The sequence below is a fragment of the Mytilus californianus genome, unplaced genomic scaffold, assembly GCF_021869535.1.
Source record: "Mytilus californianus isolate M0D057914Y unplaced genomic scaffold, xbMytCali1.0.p SCAF_1, whole genome shotgun sequence".
Lineage (NCBI taxonomy): Eukaryota > Metazoa > Mollusca > Bivalvia > Mytilida > Mytilidae > Mytilus > Mytilus californianus.
Window position 1 is genome coordinate 138,850,742 of NW_026262581.1, and position 18,571 is coordinate 138,869,312.

Consider the following 18,571-nt stretch of genomic DNA (forward strand, 5'->3'; position numbering starts at 1 on the left):
AAAAAAAGGTGCAAATGGAAAAACGGTACAAATTATATGGTTAACATTATGTTTTTTCTACTACTGTTGGAGTAAATAACTACTAAATTCAATAATAAGCATTTAGTTAGGCTGTATCTCTAGAAGCGTGATTAAAACGGGAAATAATATCCTAATGTTTACGGTAATGTAGATTATATATACATAGATATAAGGAGATGTGGTATGAGTGCCAATGAGACAACTATCCATCCAAGTCAAACTTTTTAAAAGTAAACCATTATAGGTCATAGTACGGTCTTCAACACGGAGCCTTGGCTCACACCGAACAGCAAGCTATAAAAAGCCCCAAAAATTATTAGTGTAAAACCATTCAAACGGGAAAACCAACGGTCTAATCTATATAAAAAACGAAAAACGAGAAACACTTATGAACCACATCAACAAACGACAACAACTGAATATCAGATTCCTGTATGTATATTTAGATACGACCCAAGAAAACTTATTGTACCTTAAAATAACGTCTCCGAATCAACCCTGTTATATTATCTTCTGTAAATAGTATATATAAATAAGAAGAAAAGAACAATTGATTGTTATGTGTATAAAAAAGACATTACAAAATATAGATTGCTTTTAAGTTTGTTTGTTTTGTTTTGTTTTATCTTTATTTTATCTTGAAGTAATACTCGCTGCATTGAGATACATAGATTAAACACAATTTGTAGTATAAATATGATTATTTTTTATGAAGGAAGAATCTTGCAATCTGATTAGTTAACTATCCGGGTGTAAATAACACCCCACCCCTGTTCACCCAGAGATACAAATAATAATATTTAACTACTCGCTGCAATAAAAAATTATAAACATTTACATAAATTTCTACCAGTAAACTTACAAATATATGTAATATATATCATTTTTCTATTAAAGAAGTGAACAAAATAGTTACTTTTATTTTATTTCAATGCACTTTGTTTTCTTGCGTAGGCAGTAGAAGGGAAGTAATTATTTATTTACATCTGTTACAATGGCGACGAAAAGATTTGCTTCTCATACTGAAGCGGAAGTTTTGGTAAAAAGTGCAAATGTTGTACCATACCAATCCGCCACACTTAAAAAAAATTGACATTGTAAAGGGCTCACATCTTTTGTCGTCAAATTAAATCTTTCAGACTGCAATGTCTGAGCTCAAAACACTTGGAAATGAAAATGTACAGCACTACCCTGTAATTGAGGAGTGTGAAAACTACAAACTTTACTCAAGTATTCATATGTTGAATGACACACCATGTGGGTTGCTCAACAAGGTAGAAATGGACATTCGTCTGTATTTGTGCCGAAGAGGGCTTGGAAACATATCAGAAATAACAAAGGACACATTTATTGTTGATGTAAATCAAAATATTGGAGTAAAGTTCATTAACAAACCAAGGGTTGCATTAGTAAACACAGAAGATCAAAGGAAAAGGAACATTTTGGTGGATGTATGATGGAAAACAAGGACTGGCTCCTGTGTCCTGTGAAATCGCATGAAAAGCTTCTATCCAAACTGCATCCTGAAAATAACCGTCTTTGGCAGCGTCCCAGAGATACTTATTGTGACACTGACAATGTGTGGTACACAAAACAGGGGCTCGGTAAAGGTTATATAAGTTCGTTTAGAGTTCTTGTCTTTCATTTTTACTTATGTTCTATGTCTATATGCGATTTTCTGTTTCTTTTCTGTTTCTTTTTTTAAATAGTTATTTGTTTTTATAGTAATTAAGATTATATTACAATGTTGACTGCTGTATCCTAATTTTTGACGTTTTTACCTATTATATTTGTTTGTTTTGCTCTCACATTGTTGTCAATATAATGGAATTCTAATGTCATACAAGTGAGAGGTTTAGCTAGCTATAAAACCAGGTTTAATACAACATTTTCAACATAAGGAAATACCTGTACCAAGTCAGGAATATGACAGTTGACTTCAGATTTTGTCGGAGTTTAAAAATTTTTTAGTCATCAGTAACTTTGTCAAACTTTCATTTATCCATTCGTTTGATGTGTTTGAGCTTTTGATTTTGCCATTTGATTAAGGACTTTCCTTTTAGAATTTTCCTCGGAGTTCAGTATTTTTGTGATTTTACTTTTCATGGAATTTTATAAAATGTGGACAGAAGCTTGTTATGACAAAAAGACAGCATCCAAAGCAAATTTTTGCAAATATTTATTTTTCCGTATTTTACTGATAAATGGACTTAGTTTTTTTACAATTAACACTCAGGCTCTGTCTGAAGGTAAAGTTTTTAGTCAACAATAACTTTGTCAAAGCTGCATGGAAATTTATGAAATTTGGACAGAAGCTTGTTTATGATCAAAATATATTAACCAGAGCAAAATTTGGAAATATTTATTTTCTTTTTCTGTATTTTTCTGATAATTTGATTTAGTTATTTTTACAGTTAACAAGTTGATACAGTCTGCGGTTTAAGTTTGTTACACAACAATTGCTTTGTCAAACCTTCATAGAGTTTTATGAAACTTTGACAGTAGTTATTTAACGATTGAGAGATAACGTGTGAAGCAAACATTTGATAATATATTTTTTTTTCATTTTTAGCATTTTTCTGATAGATGGACCTCATTTTTTTCTGTAAACATTTAAAGACAGTCTCGGATAAAAAAAATTACATGATAAATTTGTACACCTTTATGGATTGTTATGAAACTTGTACAGAAGCTCATCTTCAAGACCAGAAATAACATCTAAAGAAAAAGTTTGATTATTTTTTTTAAGTCTGTATTTTACTGATAAATGGACTCATTTTTTAAGTCAACTTTACACTTTAACACAGACAGCAGCAAGCGAGACACGGTTCCGCGGAACCCCTTATGAATTTTTGTAAATACAGTGCATAGATTTATAGTATAGAGCTCCATTGTATAAATCACGTGTTAACGGAACATCAGTTTGCTTTCCGAAATTCTGCTCAACTTCCCATATTTCTTTTTAGTCATTAACACAAATACATTTTGTACTTGATCTCCTGTGCAGGATTGGTTAAACTGTTAACCAAATCATTGTCCGAAAACTAGAGCTAAAACACACACGTTTGATGCAGCTCTTTATAGTTAACAATTTGTTGGATTAGATTAACCCTATTTTGGTAAGTATTATATACTAGTCATTAGTAATTATGTCACAGAAACGAATGTATATAGAAATAAAATATTTAAAGGAAACAAAAATATAGCAAAAAAAATTAAGATGTGATTGATACCAACATACTCAAAATTACTTGATATCAAATTAAAATTACATTTTTGTTTCAAAATATAAGAAATAAGTGATTCTGTTTTGTTTGTTTACACGTAGAAAAAAACAGCAACAACAAAACGGACACCAAACATAGGTATAACTTAAATAACCTTTGTCTACTGAGACATCATTCATATATTTCATTTACAAATATTTTTGAACATTTTTGAACATGTGACTTATGTTTTTATTTCTATACTCCATCAGATAATATCTGTATTTATATTCTTGTTTAAATATTTCATAAACATTAACCTGATTTGTCTTATTATTTGAAATGCAATTACATTTGTGCAGAGTGAATAAGATAACTGTCAAGAGATAATTAATATCATTTAATGAGTCGTCTTGTATTTTATATCTTAACACCAACTGTTTAAATTTATTATGTGTTTATCACTATGAAGTTTATTCAATAGAATACAAATCTTATTCCATAAATCTTTAAAATCATTACATTCTATGAAATTATGTTGATACGTATCTGGTATCCCACATACTGAACACAAATTGGTGTTCTTGATTTTCCATGTGAAAAGATGTGTTCCTACAGGTTTTATATAGCACATGGTCACTTTCGGTTGATATTTTTCAAGATCAAGTGTCACCCAACCCATTGCAAAAAGACACTATGGCTTTATTATGTACCAGAATGAATTAACCTTTAATTTTAACATTTGAGGGACAATAACTCCTATAAGATATTATCAGATCGCTTTTGGCTAAATATACCATTTTTTCGTTTCAAAAACCCAAACATTTAGCTTCAGTTCTTTTATATCTTTTCATATTTATTGTATTTCTTTTAATTTTTTCTTGCTTATGGTCCCAAATGAAGCCATCAATCATTTTTTTAAACTGATATAATGAGTCTTTGTTAATGTTAGAAACTGAAGCTCAATATGTAATAGTTCGTATAACCTGAAATTTCACAACTGTTACGTTTTCAAGCATTCTTAACTTTCTTTTCTGCCATGAGTAAAGAATTTTGTTTAGATTTTTGAAATAGTTTTTTCTATATTTAAATTCATACATTGAGATTTCAGAACAATTTTGAAATTATTTACTGGAGCACAAATACTGTCCAAAAACAAATACCTCAGCTTTTAACTGTATTTTTGCTCCAGTAAATATTTTCAAAATTGTTCTGAATGTGTTTTAATTTACCAAAAGCTAATCCTTCTGTTTTAATTCGATTTAAAATAACTCCTCATAAGAACCAAATACTACATTGTATTAAGCGATTGAGTGATTTCATCTTTAAAGCAGAGAAACAATGTAGTACCGTCGGCTAACTGACTTATTATAAGACATTCAGCATTTAATTCAACCAACAAATACACCTCAACTGCTGTTACATGCTCCAAAAGCGCACGTAATGTTGACACATCCCATACCGTCAATACTAAAAATGCCAGATGAAATTCATGAATGTATGAACCATCCAGAACTGTTCATGAATGTCCATGAACAATGCATGAATATTCTTAAGAAGTTCATTAAGTTATTTCATGAACCGTTCATTAAATGCACCTTTATGAAATGTTAGTCAGTTGAAAACACATGCTCATAAACATTTTATGAACTTTAATGAATTAATCAAAGATAGCAAAGGGACATTCAAACTCATAAGCTAAAATAAACTGACAACGCCATGGCTAATAAAGAAAAAGACAAACAGACAAAAAAATAGTACACAAAACACAACATAGAAAACTAAAGACTGAGCAACACGAACCCCACCAGAAACTGGGGGTGATCTCAGGTGCTCAGGAAGGGTAAGCAGATCCTGCCCCACCTGTGGCACCCATCGTGTTGCTCATATTTGTACAAACCCGGTAATAAGTCTAATTCGTTAGGTCATATTCGGGAAAAGGGGACAGGATTGTAGTTACGACATTATGAACATATCCGCTATCATTTGTGAAACGGATATTTGGTAACGGCCAACCAACTCGTAATGGCGTCTGTAAAATTTACGAAGGGATGATTTCAACTTCACCACTTGGAACTCTTGGTTTACTATCTTCCTTTTGAGCAACAATCCTCTATCAAGGAAATCATGATAGGAAATACAATCCCTGGAGTATCGTATCAACTGGGAGATATATACTCCGTATGCAGGAGCTGCTGAAATGTTGTTACATAAAAATGGAAAGTTCACGATTGGGAAGCTGAAATCATCTTTTTTGCCATAAAGTTTTGTTTCAACCGACCCTAATTGTCAATTTCTAGATTTAAGTCAAGATATGAGGCAGACTTAACTGTATCTGTTGTATCCTTTATCTCAAGTTCGATGGGATAGATGCGTTCAACATAGTCACCAAATTTTGAATTATTTAGTGAGAGAACATCATCTATGTAGCGGAAAGTAAAGTTAATGGATACTGCTAACTTTTTTTCTTTCTTCCTAAGAAGTTCTTGTATGAAGTCAGCCTCATATGAATAAAGGAACAAGTCGGCAAGAAGAGGGCCCAGTTGGTTCCCATGGGAATGCCGATTGTTTGTTGAAAAACACGTCCTTCAAACGTAACAAATATGTTGTCAATCAAGAAATCAAGCATCTTGATAATGTCAGTTTCAGAGAAATTTTTGTTAGAATCAGAGTGATTTTTTACAAAGTAGGATTTGTACATCAATTGAGCACGTGTAACATTTTATTTCTAAAGTTTAAAAATAATCTAAATTTGATGTCATTTCCTAGCACTTTTTTGTCAATAAGACTGGAGTAAAAAAAATATATATATCAATAATATTTTATATTCTCACTGTTGAACTCGCCTTGGCCAAAAATGATGAGTTCCTCACAGGACTCACCTTCCAAAATCTTTAGTGAGAACCGTGATGTCTCTATAGTGTCTTAATGTAGTTTTATATATTCATATTTCAAAATTTATTTCAGTTTATTTGATGTGGTGTGGGGATTTGCCAAAAACAAATCAGCAATAAATGTGGACCAAAATGGTCAATACATTTATCTCCCTTTTTGTTTATCTCAAATGGTGAACATCTTATATTTCTTATCAAGCAAATTCAAATTAATATCTTTTTGATTCAAAAATTCAACATCTGGTGTAAATTGCAAAATAGTTGAATATGTAATGAAGCAGAATTGTGTAAATAAAAATATATTTTCTTTACATTTGACAACACAATTTAGCTCAACAGTTTCTTCATACTTGCCACTACAGCAGTAGGAGTACATTGTGAGAGTAATATAAAATCTTAGACTTACACTAACTTACTATGATACGTTTAATATTCAATTCTACAGTCTAGGTACACTGCCATATATTTATCAATTCTTTCTTTCACAAAAAGTAAAAATGGATAAGAAATGGCAACTGTTAGAAGAAGCATTTAATTAACAAAATCAATTGTAATAGTTATATCTTATTATATCATTATGATTTGATCGATCTTTCAAGTGTAACGTAATTATTTTTTATAATTTGTGTCTAATACTGTAGTATGTAATTTCACATGTTTCATCATAAAAAATTAAAAAAAAAGATACAAAAGCAAAAACATCAGAAAGTCACAGGCCTTTATATAAAATCTGACCAAAGATTTGTATATAGTCCTTGATTTGATAGCAATGATTTAATTTCAAAACAGGAATAATTGATAGAATTGTACAAAGTGAAAAATTGTGAACAATATTTCATTGCTACGTTAAAATGATTCATAATGCATTAGCCATTCTTCTTAATGTGTAAGGAAAAAAAGGGGGGGTCAAATTATTTCAAATGTTCTGAAATAGAATATATATGATAATGTTAATCTATTGAACATTTGAACATTTGTCAATTAAAAAAAAAACATAAAATTAATTATACTTAGAATCTGTTTATTTTAACAAAATATCAGGAACTATTGATTCTTTGTGGAGTGATTTTGTTCTTGCAGGGGCAAACTGGTGCATTTATTGATAACAAGATCTGCCTGGATAACTGAAAAGAATTTCAAGCAGAACTAGGTGTATTCAGCATTTCTAGTTTGGAGTCCTGATACAGCAATTTTAATTTAATACAGAAAGGAAGAGAAGTTTACATATGTCTTTGATCTAAAAATGATATATCTTTATCTGACACATAGTTAAAAGTATTCAGTGTATGGGATAGGTTCACTGTTTGAGACATGTTTTACTCTGAATATCCATACTGATAGTTCAAAAATTATATTGAAGCTATCCATCATCATTGCATTCTTTTTTTTCACCCAAATGTTTCACCGATGGGAAGCCGTGGCCATTCTAATATGTCCTTACAGTAATTTGGAATGTGCTATTGCCCAATTGATAATTATTTTATATGTATATGAATGATTCAGAAATCTGTTATCATTGTATTATATGTTTAAATCCTATTTACATACGTCAAATAGAAGAAATAAGTACATATATACCACAGTTGTCTTAATTTTCAATAATCTTTTTTGTGTCTGAATACATTCATGAAATTGATCTACTCATGAATTTTTCATGAACAGAATTGGTTCATAAATGCGATTCAAAAAATATTATAATTACGTTCATGAACTTTGTATGAACAGTTCATGAAATACAAGTGGACAAACAATGTTCATGAACTAAATCACTGAAGAACAGTTCATGAACACAATAATGCATGTGTTCATGAATAGTTCATGGAGTGGAATTGTTTATGAACGAAATTCATGAAATATTCATAAAAAGGTCATGAACAGTAAATAAACTACAAATGGACAAGCATGTTCATGAACTATTACATGATGAATCCTGGTTTTATAGCTAGCTAAACTTCTTATTTATATGACAGTTGCATAACATTCCATTATATTGACATAAAAAATATTCCGAGAAAACATTGTCAATTTTCCATTACAACATTAGAAGCCTTAGAAATAAACTGAACTATATTGCCGATATTATTGAGGATTATGATGCATTATTAAGGCAATCTACAGTTTGTTTCTGGCAATACTTTGATCAAATGTTGAAAAACGCCCTTGATGAAAATAATTGTATAATTTGCTTAGGTGATCTGAATCAAAATTTTATGTCTGATCTACCATCAAATATCAGAGATGTTATTTTCATTAATGGCCTGATTAACATAATTGACAAAGCCACGCACTTTGACACACGAACAGGTAGCTCGTCACTACTTGATCCTATTTTAGTTACAGATTCTATACCAGTTTTAGATAAAGACACAATATCTATTGATAGAGGTATCAGTGATCATGATGGAACATACGTCACAAATGATTGTGGTTTTAGTAAAAGTGAACATATATTAGATCTATATGGGATTATAAAAGAGGGGATTATGACTTAATGAATCAAAAAGTACTTAATACTAATTGGGAAAATTTTATTTCTGATGCAAGTGATATTCATGTTGCTGCTACAAATTTCACTAACATTTTCTTAACATAGCATCTGCGTGTATATCCACAAGGGAAGTAACTATAAGATGTGATGATAAAGTTTGGTTTGATTCAAATTTGCGACGGGAAGCGAGAAAACGGGACATACTTCGAAAAGTTTTTATTCGTTCTAGTAGTAAATCTGCTGAACATAAATATAAGCAGCAAAGGAACAAAGTTATCAATTTAAAAAAGCAGTCTAAAAAGCAATTCTATGCAACTATAAACGAGAATCTGGATGAACTGAAAGTGGCAAACAGTAAACAGTATTGGAAGACCATCAATATGCTAATTAAAAGCGACAGACCAACTCATGATATTCCTCTGCTAAGGGACCCGGATCAGAACTTTAACCTTGCGTATGAAGGAACAGAAAAGTAATTTAGATGATGCTTATATAGATTTACCAAAATTTGATGAGCGCTGTCATAATTTTCTTTCACAATTAATTGTTAGTGAACAAGATGTACTTGATATTGTTTCTACGCTCGATGCAAATAAAGCTGTGGGACCAGATATTGTTAGCAACAGAATGTCACTTGCTGTTAGAAATGAAATTTCCAAACCATTATGTTTACTTTTTAATAAATCACTTCATGATAGAATATTTCCCGACCAATGGAAAATTGCACATGTTTTTCCCTTATTCAAAAGTGGTGACAAATCATTACCTTCCAACTACAGGCCTGTCTCCTTATTGTTATGTGTGAGTAAAGTATTAGAAAAAATTGTTTTCAAAAATATTTTAACCATTTACATGAAAATAAACAGTTGTATAAGTATGAATCTGGATTTATTCCAGGATATTCCACTACGCATCAATTGATTGAACTTTACAACAAAATTTTATTGGCGCTAAATAATAAGCTAGTAACTAGCATTACATTTGCTGATATAAGTAAAACTTTTGATACTGTTTGGATTAAGGCTTTACTATACAAACTTGAAAAATATGGTATAAAAGGAGATTTGCTGTGTTGGTTAGAAAGCTACATGTGTAGACGATCTCAGAAAGTTGTCTTAAAAGATTCACTTTCAATATTTGGAAAATTAAACGCCGGTGTGCCTTAGGGTTCGGTATTAGGACCGTTATTTTTTTGATATATATAAATGATAGAGCTGATGGTTTTTCTCGATTTAGGAGGCTTTTTGCAGATGACACCTCAATAGGTCATACTGCCCCTAATGAATCCTTTTTAAGAAATTTAATCAGCACAGATCTTGTTTATTTAAGTGAGTGGTAAAAAAGATGGCTAATGAAGTTTAACCCAAATAAAACAGATATTATGATATTTAGTATGAAAACTATACAAAGTAATTTTTCTTTTGATTTAGTTGGCGTTACATTAGAGCCAGTTCATACGCATAAACATCTTGGTGTCATATTAAGTAGTGATTGTAAATGGAGTGATCATGTTAAGCTGATAGAACAAACTTCGAAGCAGCTTAATGTTTTACGAAAACTAAAAGTTAGACTAAAGAGGGAATATTTGGAAAAAATCTATATGACTTTTATTCGGCCAATTTTGCAGTATTCATCAGAAGTCTGGGATAACTGTGGACAAGTAAATTCTGATCGGTTGGAAAATATCCAAATCGAGGCTGCTCGAATAGTTACGGGATTACCAAGTTACGCTAGCCGGAACAGTATCTATTTAGAGACGGGATGAGAAAAATTAAGCGTCAGACGGGAGTTTAAAAAATTAGCTATGTTTTATAAGATTATTTATAACCAAGCGCCAGATTATTTACACGATTTGGTTCCGGATTTTGTATCAGATATTAGTTATTATAATTTGCGTAACAGTCAAAATATTACTATTCCCGTAAATCGTTAATCAGCTTATCGACAGTCTTATTTTCCGTCATCTATTGCATTGTGGAATTCTTTAGACTTAAGTATTAGAAAGATTCCTAATTTAAATCAAAATTTGCATAAACTATACTAAAGCAATAATAAATCTCTGAGATATGGTTCCTCATGAGATCGTTTGTATTCTGTTTTACACACAAGGCTGCGTAACGGATGTAGCGCTCTGTATGCTGACAAATTTGATACAAAATGCCAATTGTTCATGTGGTTTTAATAATAAAAATGTTGAACACTATTTACTATATTGTACTAATTTTTCAACTCATAGAAATCTAATGTTAAATGAAATTAATGTCTTTAATGTCAATATTACTATCGATTTATTATTATTTGGTGATGATGCATTATTACTGAAGAAAATGATAATATTTGTTTATCTGTTCAAAAGTATGAAATGGCAATACTCGAATGATCTTGATGAATAACTACTGTTATGCTATGGTATCAATAACGATTCAATGGATTTTAACGAAAGAATATAAAATTTAATTTCAAATCTATACTTACCATAGTGTAGTTTACATCCTTTCCTTAAACTTGCATATTATATTTAGAACCCACGCATTAATAGAGATTTCCAATAAAATGACTTTACTCGACATAACCGACCTAACTCAACGTATTTCGTCCTATTGCATTGAAGCATGACGGAGGGGAGCATACACTAAATGCATTTTTTGCTCTTTCGACACGCATTTTTTGCTGATCTAGACTAAATGTAAAAATCAACCCCAACTAATCTTTAAAAATTTTGTTATTAAATTTTGAATGATTTTATTGACAAAAAATATTTTAATGGAATAAGCAAGCTAGCAACTTGTAATCAAATACACCCATCATTTCTTGTCATTTCACTTGAAGCGAGAAGGTTATTTCATTTTTGTTTTTATAAGTTTTAACGCTTAAAAAGTAGATTCCAACACTCCCGAATGTAAAAGGTGTACGCGACTAACTTTTTTTTTAAAATATTTTTCTATAATTCAATTCAAGATAATTTGACGTGAGCAGAAATTCATATCATTGATACATTTATCAAATAATACTTTTTTGTCTTTAACTATAATAATGCATGGGACGAGCTCGAGGTTTTTGTCCATGTATACCTAAACGTGCATTCGCAGATACAGGGGGAGATGGCGTACTCCCTCCCCCCTTTCGATCGCCAAATAATCTCACGTTTTCAACGTTATCTATACAAATGTTTAGTATAAAATCGTCCAAATCTTTTTTTCGAGTTGCTCCGCTCGGCAGTATAAATTCAATTATCGGGAACTACGCCCTTTTTCAAATATCTTGGATCCGGCCATAAGCACAAATCGTATAGCACAAAAAAAAATTAAATGATTGTCGTTTGACTTTGATAAATACGTTTTAAAAACAACAATGTTTGAATATTAGACATATCGCACGGGATTTAAAAGTTTAAGGCTACATACTGAATTGGATTTTTTCCTGAATTTAGAGCTCACTTAACACGGAAATGTAATACTGGCGTGTAATCTAATAGACACATATTCTTGTTTCTGATGTTTCTTTTAGTATAAATATTCATTTATTAAGTTAAATATAATTCCACTAACAAATAACCATGTATCTTTTACTGATGAATTATCATTACATTTTATAGAAACTACATATTATCTACTATACAGTTATGAACACTAATGGTCCTACCGACACTCTGTGCTTTTGACATGACACAAGGTCTTGAGTGTTTATGTATTTTTTTACTTAATTTATGATATGTACAAAAATGATGTAGTATAATTTGCCAATGAGACAACTCTTCACAAGAAACCAAATGACACAGCAATTAACAACTAAAGGCCACCGTACGACCTTCAACAATGAGTAAAGCCCATACCGAATAGTCATCTATAAGAGGCCACAAATGACAAATGTAATACAACTATAACGATAAAACTGACGGCCTAACTAATGTACAAAAAAATGAACGAAAGCACAGCAACAAACGTTAACCATTGAATTACAGGCTCTTTACTTAGGACATCCATAAATAATGCGGGGTAAATTAAACATGTTAACGGACCCTCTTACCTGGAACAGTGGTGTAACAGTACGAAATAATTGATTAATATTCTAGACTGGATAATTATTCTGTATTCATTAGTTGTAGTTGTTTTTAAGATATTGTTCAGTAGCTGTGAATACTCTAAGATTGGTACATGGAGTTTATTTGGTAATACTAGTAATGGCTGTTTTTGTGCTTCGTTTTAGTCGGACGAGTCAATTTTCTATGATATCTATTGCTTTTAACTTAGACATTTATAAAACTTGAACTATGTAGCAAAGAGATGCATGCGTAAAATAAGTTCTCGACATCCACTGAATTAAAAGCTTCTGACTTGGGAAAGCCAATATAAAATTTGGCCTGATTAAACGCGTTTACAAGCGTTCAACACTCTGGTGTAACAGCACAATAAAGAAATAAAACTGGTAAAATTCAGTTGGAAATAGATTAACTAATCAATATTGAATTAAGCCCAAAACAATTACATTTGTATGATGAAAGACACAGAGTACCGATCTTAAAGTACCCCCAGGTACTGAAAGCTGATTCTTACATGTTAAATTACCTGAGAATATTAAATGTATTGAGTTAAATTTAAAAAAATAAGGACAATTTATAACGTATGGTCGACTATAAAAGGAACCAACTTGAAAAATATGAAACAATTCAATTGAGAAAACTACCGGCCTGATTTAAAACAAAACAATTTACGAAAAACAAATATAGCAGATATGAACCAACGACAACAAGTGAACCACAGGCTTCTGACATGGGAAAGGCACATAAAGAATGAGTGCTCAACCCCTCCCCCTAAGCCTGTGACAGTGGTGCAACAGCACGACATAAGAACAACCTGGAAAAACCTTCATTCACAGAGCTTGGTTTACACATATATACATATTTAAAGTAATTATGAATATAAAATTTGTTCTAAGCCGTGTATCACCTAGTCTGGTGATCCTATGCATGGATATGTCGTAGAGTTTAACTATATATATAAATATATATCTCTAAGGCGAGACAAAATTGAAACTAAAAATTTTTGCTTACCTCAATCAATATGTTATAGTTTAAGAATCCACTTCTAATTGGACTAGTAAGAGTTGTCTTAATCCAAAAACATCTATGACAATGTCAAGCCTTACTAATTAAAAGTACATTTTAAAAAGAAAATTACTGTAAAGACTGAAGTGGCATTATAGTTGTCTTTAAAATGTAACAAGTATATAAATTGGCATTCTCGTCTACTTTAAATCAGAGATACTTGGGGACAGAACATTTTTTTAGCCTATTACTATTTACTATACATTGAAAGTTTACTATCCGGTCAATGTTTATATGCAGATTAGTCATTTATTGCTAATTAAGTACACCTTCAAAACTACAATCTATATAACGAATTGGTGTACACATTTATTTACATATATCATTTTTAATTACAAAATTCTTTTTTTTAACGTTAGTTGACTTTCATTTGAAAGAAAAGTGTATGTCAACAATTAGAATTGAAAGAAGTTCAAGACCTGTATTAATTTTTTTTAAAATATACACATCCCTTTGTCGAACGTTTTCTCTGAGAAAAAAATCGGAGATTGTAAATAAACAAGATTAACTGCAGAAGAAGAGAACGTTTCAAATGATGCTTAATAAAGTATGATGCAATCCCAGTTATCAACTTTAACAGAGACAAATTCTGACTAACACTTTGAATTCGATATTTCTGAAATTGCTAGAAAAATCTCTGTCTAATAATAAATACCCGCGGAAATTAAATATTATAAAACATTCGTCTCTTAATGTTTTATAACTGTAACTGATAACAACAAATAAAAGCATGTCAAATATTAAATGATAAAAGTTTCATTTGCAAAGTATATCGAAAAACAAAATCATGGTCAAAACCATGAAAGACAACTCAAATCAATCATATGATAGGTAAAGATACGTGTATATACGTGGTCTTATGATAGTGAGTTTTGGGGGGAATCTCAATATCACGTGATATATAAAAATCATGATTTCTTTGTTTTACATCATCTTAGAAATACTTAATATTGATAAACTTTATCATGAATGGATTTAATAGTTTAGGAATTCTTAGTTAAAACTTGAGTGACGTATTTAACAAAATGAATAGGTTAGCAATAACCGGTCCCGTGACGTGCGTACGTCGAGTTAGGTACGTATGTCATTTATTGGAAATCTCTATTATGACAAACACACACACACTTATTAACACTTAAAGTTATTTCTACACAAGAAATGATTTGCGCTTTATGCTTAAACTATTTGTGTGTATGAAATATTTGATGTGTTCTTTAATTAATGTGTATATTTTTTGTTGTTTTGGAGAAGACGTTACTAAGTTGTAAAACTTGTGTCCGATCCATTTGTCATTTTGAACAATAAAATATGTTTAAACTAGCAATGTGTGAACAAAACAAGCAGACATAATGGTTAGCGTTTGCTTTTGTTGTAGTTCAGTGTTTCTGTTGTTCCATTGTTTTTTTCTGTTATAATGGATGTGTTTCCCTATGATTTGTTTTTGCTTAATCGAATTTTGACTATTGAACAGCGGTATGCTACTATTGCCTTTATAATCGGTAAAAATGTCAAAACAGGGGTACAACAGTCAACATTATGTTGCAATCTTAATCACTATAAAAACAAACAAATATGTCAACAAAGAAAAACAAAACGGAATATAGACAAAGGAACATAATTAAAAATGAAAGACAAGAATACAAAAAATGACCATAGCACAATGACACAATGGCGGGATGTTTTAGTACCGATCTACGGAAATGGGCATTTTTGTATTTTTATCCATCTGATGAGTTAAGCCTCTTTCAACTGATTTTTATATTTCGTTCTTATGTTGTACTGTTACACCACTGTCCCAGGTTAGGGGGAGGGTTGGGATCCCTCTAACATGTTTAACCCCGCCACATTCTGTATGTATGTGCCTGTCCCTAGTCAGGAGCCTGTAATTCAGTGGTTGTCGTTTGTTTATGTGTTACATATTTGTTTTTCGTTCATTTTTTGTACATAAATTAGGCCGTTAGTTCTCTAGTTTGAATTGTTTTACATTTTCATTTCGGGGCCTTTGATAGCTGACTGTGCGGTATGGGCTTTGCTCATTGTTGAAGGCCTTACGGTGACATAAAGTTGTTAATTTTTGTGTCATTTGGTCTCTTGTGGAGAGTTGTTTCATTGGCAATCATACCACATCTTCTTTTTTATATTCGTCTATATTTTTGCTGAAGAGGACTTTAAAACATACCAGAAATGACAAAGGCCACATTCATGGTTGATGTAAATCCAAATACTGGAGCAAAGTTCGTTAACAAATCAAAGGATGAGTAAGTAAAACACAAAAGATCCAATAAAAAGGAGAATTTTAGTGGTTTTATGACAGGAAAAAAAGATTCGCCCTGTGTCCTGTGAAATCGTTTGACAGCTTCTATCCAAACTGCATCCTGAAAAAAATCGTCTTTGGCAGCGTCCCAGAGATACGTTTTGTGACAATGACAGTGTGTGGTATACTAAGCAAGGGCTCGGTAAAGAAGGTACAAATTCGTTTATGACAAAACTGAGTAAAGCCTTCTGTTTATCGAGGATCTACACAATCACTCGACTCGAGTCACCAGTACGACAGCTTTATTTAAGAACAAATTTGCTGATTCACAAATCATGGCTGTGACGGGACATACATCTGTTAACTCTTTGGCTGTTTACCATCGTATGTCTGACCAAAAGAAGGAAAACATGGGCCAAGCCATTCAGAATTTAATTCAACATACAAATACATCTCAGCTGCTGTTACCTACTCCAAAAGCTCACGCAATAAGAACACTTCCTACCGTTCTCATTCAAACCGTTTCGAATGAACTAGTACCAGCCTCTAATTTGGATGTAATTAACAAGTTAAATAAGTTTGATATTGATCAACTCTTTTCTAAAGAATGTTTTACTACTATAATTGTAGATCGCCAAGTTGAGTGTACATCCAGTCACAATTTAACAAGTTGTAAACTTCTAACAAGCCATTGGAGGCAATAATTCAGTAACTTTAATATCGGAAAAAGCAATAAAAACACAACGTAATCACATGTGTTTAATGACAAATTCTGATCCTTTAAACTTATTATCTTTTTATTATGTTAATTGTTAAGTTAAAATAAAAATCAAATTGTTAAGTTTCAATATGTATCTTTATTCAAAAACAGTGTTGGATGCACACATATCTCAAAAAGTCTTGATTGCAAACTTTGCTTTCGTCGTCCGTAACCTAAAATGATCTAGCTGCATACTTTACATTGTCGTCTGTAACATAAAATGGTCTTGGCAACACATTTGGCATTCGTCGTCCCTAACCTAAAATGGTCTTGACTGCACACTTTACATTCGTCGTCTGTAATCTGAAATGGTCTTGGCTGCACACTTTGCATTTACCCTCCGTAACCTAAAATGTTCTTGACTGCACACTTTACATTCCTCGTCTATAACCTAAACTAGTCTTGGCAACACACTTTGCTTTCTTCGTCTGTAACATTAAATGGTCTTGGCCGCACATTTTGCTCTCGTCGTCTGTAACCTTAAATGGTCTTGGCTGCACACTTTGCTTTTTTCGTCTATTTATAACCTTAAATGATCTTGGCTTCGAGAGGTGAGCAAACATTATCATCACAATGTCTGGGGAGATGTTATCAGTGACGTCACAATGTATGAGGAGAAGTTTTCAGCGACGTCACAATGTGTGAGGAGACGTTATCAAGCTTACTTTCGTGACACTTTCTAAATGAGGGGAGAAGAACAGTAATAGAACGATAAACAGATTATCGGGTTCTATACGTCTAAATATCGACAAATTCCAGCCATTCGACACAATGTTGTGCTTTTTTGCCCGTTCGCTGCAACCACTTGTCAAAAACGTTCACATTTTGGCTCACGGCTGATATTTTTTTAACGATGTCAATGTGAAAAAACCCGATAAACTATACGTATTGAACTTTCTAGAGCAGCTTAAAGCTAAAATGTTAAATATGTATCTTTTTTTATGTATGGTAATTATCTACTTGATCATACTCGGGTATTAATTACACAAATACCACAGAAAAGTTAATGACGGCATTGACCTTCTTCCCGTACCACATGTATCTCTGTTAACAATATGACATCGAACATAGATAGCATCAGTAGAGGTGTAATACCACCAAATCATAGTACGTCTACGAAAATAGGTCGAAAAAAAATATTCCCTTGAATTTGACAGTTGCAGGTAATTGATCCTACATTTCATTGCAGTAAAACATTTCTGGGTCATAAACATATATCTTGGGTATTTCAAAGTACCATTATTTTTTTTATTTGGGATTTCTATAGAATATTTTGGAAACTTGAGGTTACATGGTTACAAAGCTTGTACACAGGTTAAAAAAGAGGAAAATTTGATTGGTTAACTTCCAGTGATGGTTACTTTCTTATATGCAATGAAATGTTATGTGAATTTTTTTCTATAGTACTGGACAGGATAAAACTTTACTCATGCCAAGTATTTCTTTATTTGAAACAAAGATAAATTCTGCACATTTTTTTGAAAAGTGCAAATTTAACAAAGACTACACAGGCAAATTTTGTTCACGTAAATTTCACGTGAAAATCACGTGAATTTCACATGAAATTTTTCACGTGAGATTCACCTCAAACGAGCTTATACATGAAACTCACGTGAAATTTTTCACGTGAAACTCACGTTAAATTTACGTGAATTTCACGTGAATCGAGCTTTCACGTGATATTCACGTGAAATTTTTCACATGAAATTAACGTGAATCGAGCTTTCACGTGAAATTCACGTTAAATTTTTCACGTGAAATTAATGTGAATCGAGCTTTCACATTATTTTTTTTAAAATGAAATTAAGGTGAATTGAGTCTCAATCACACAAATTTCACAGTAT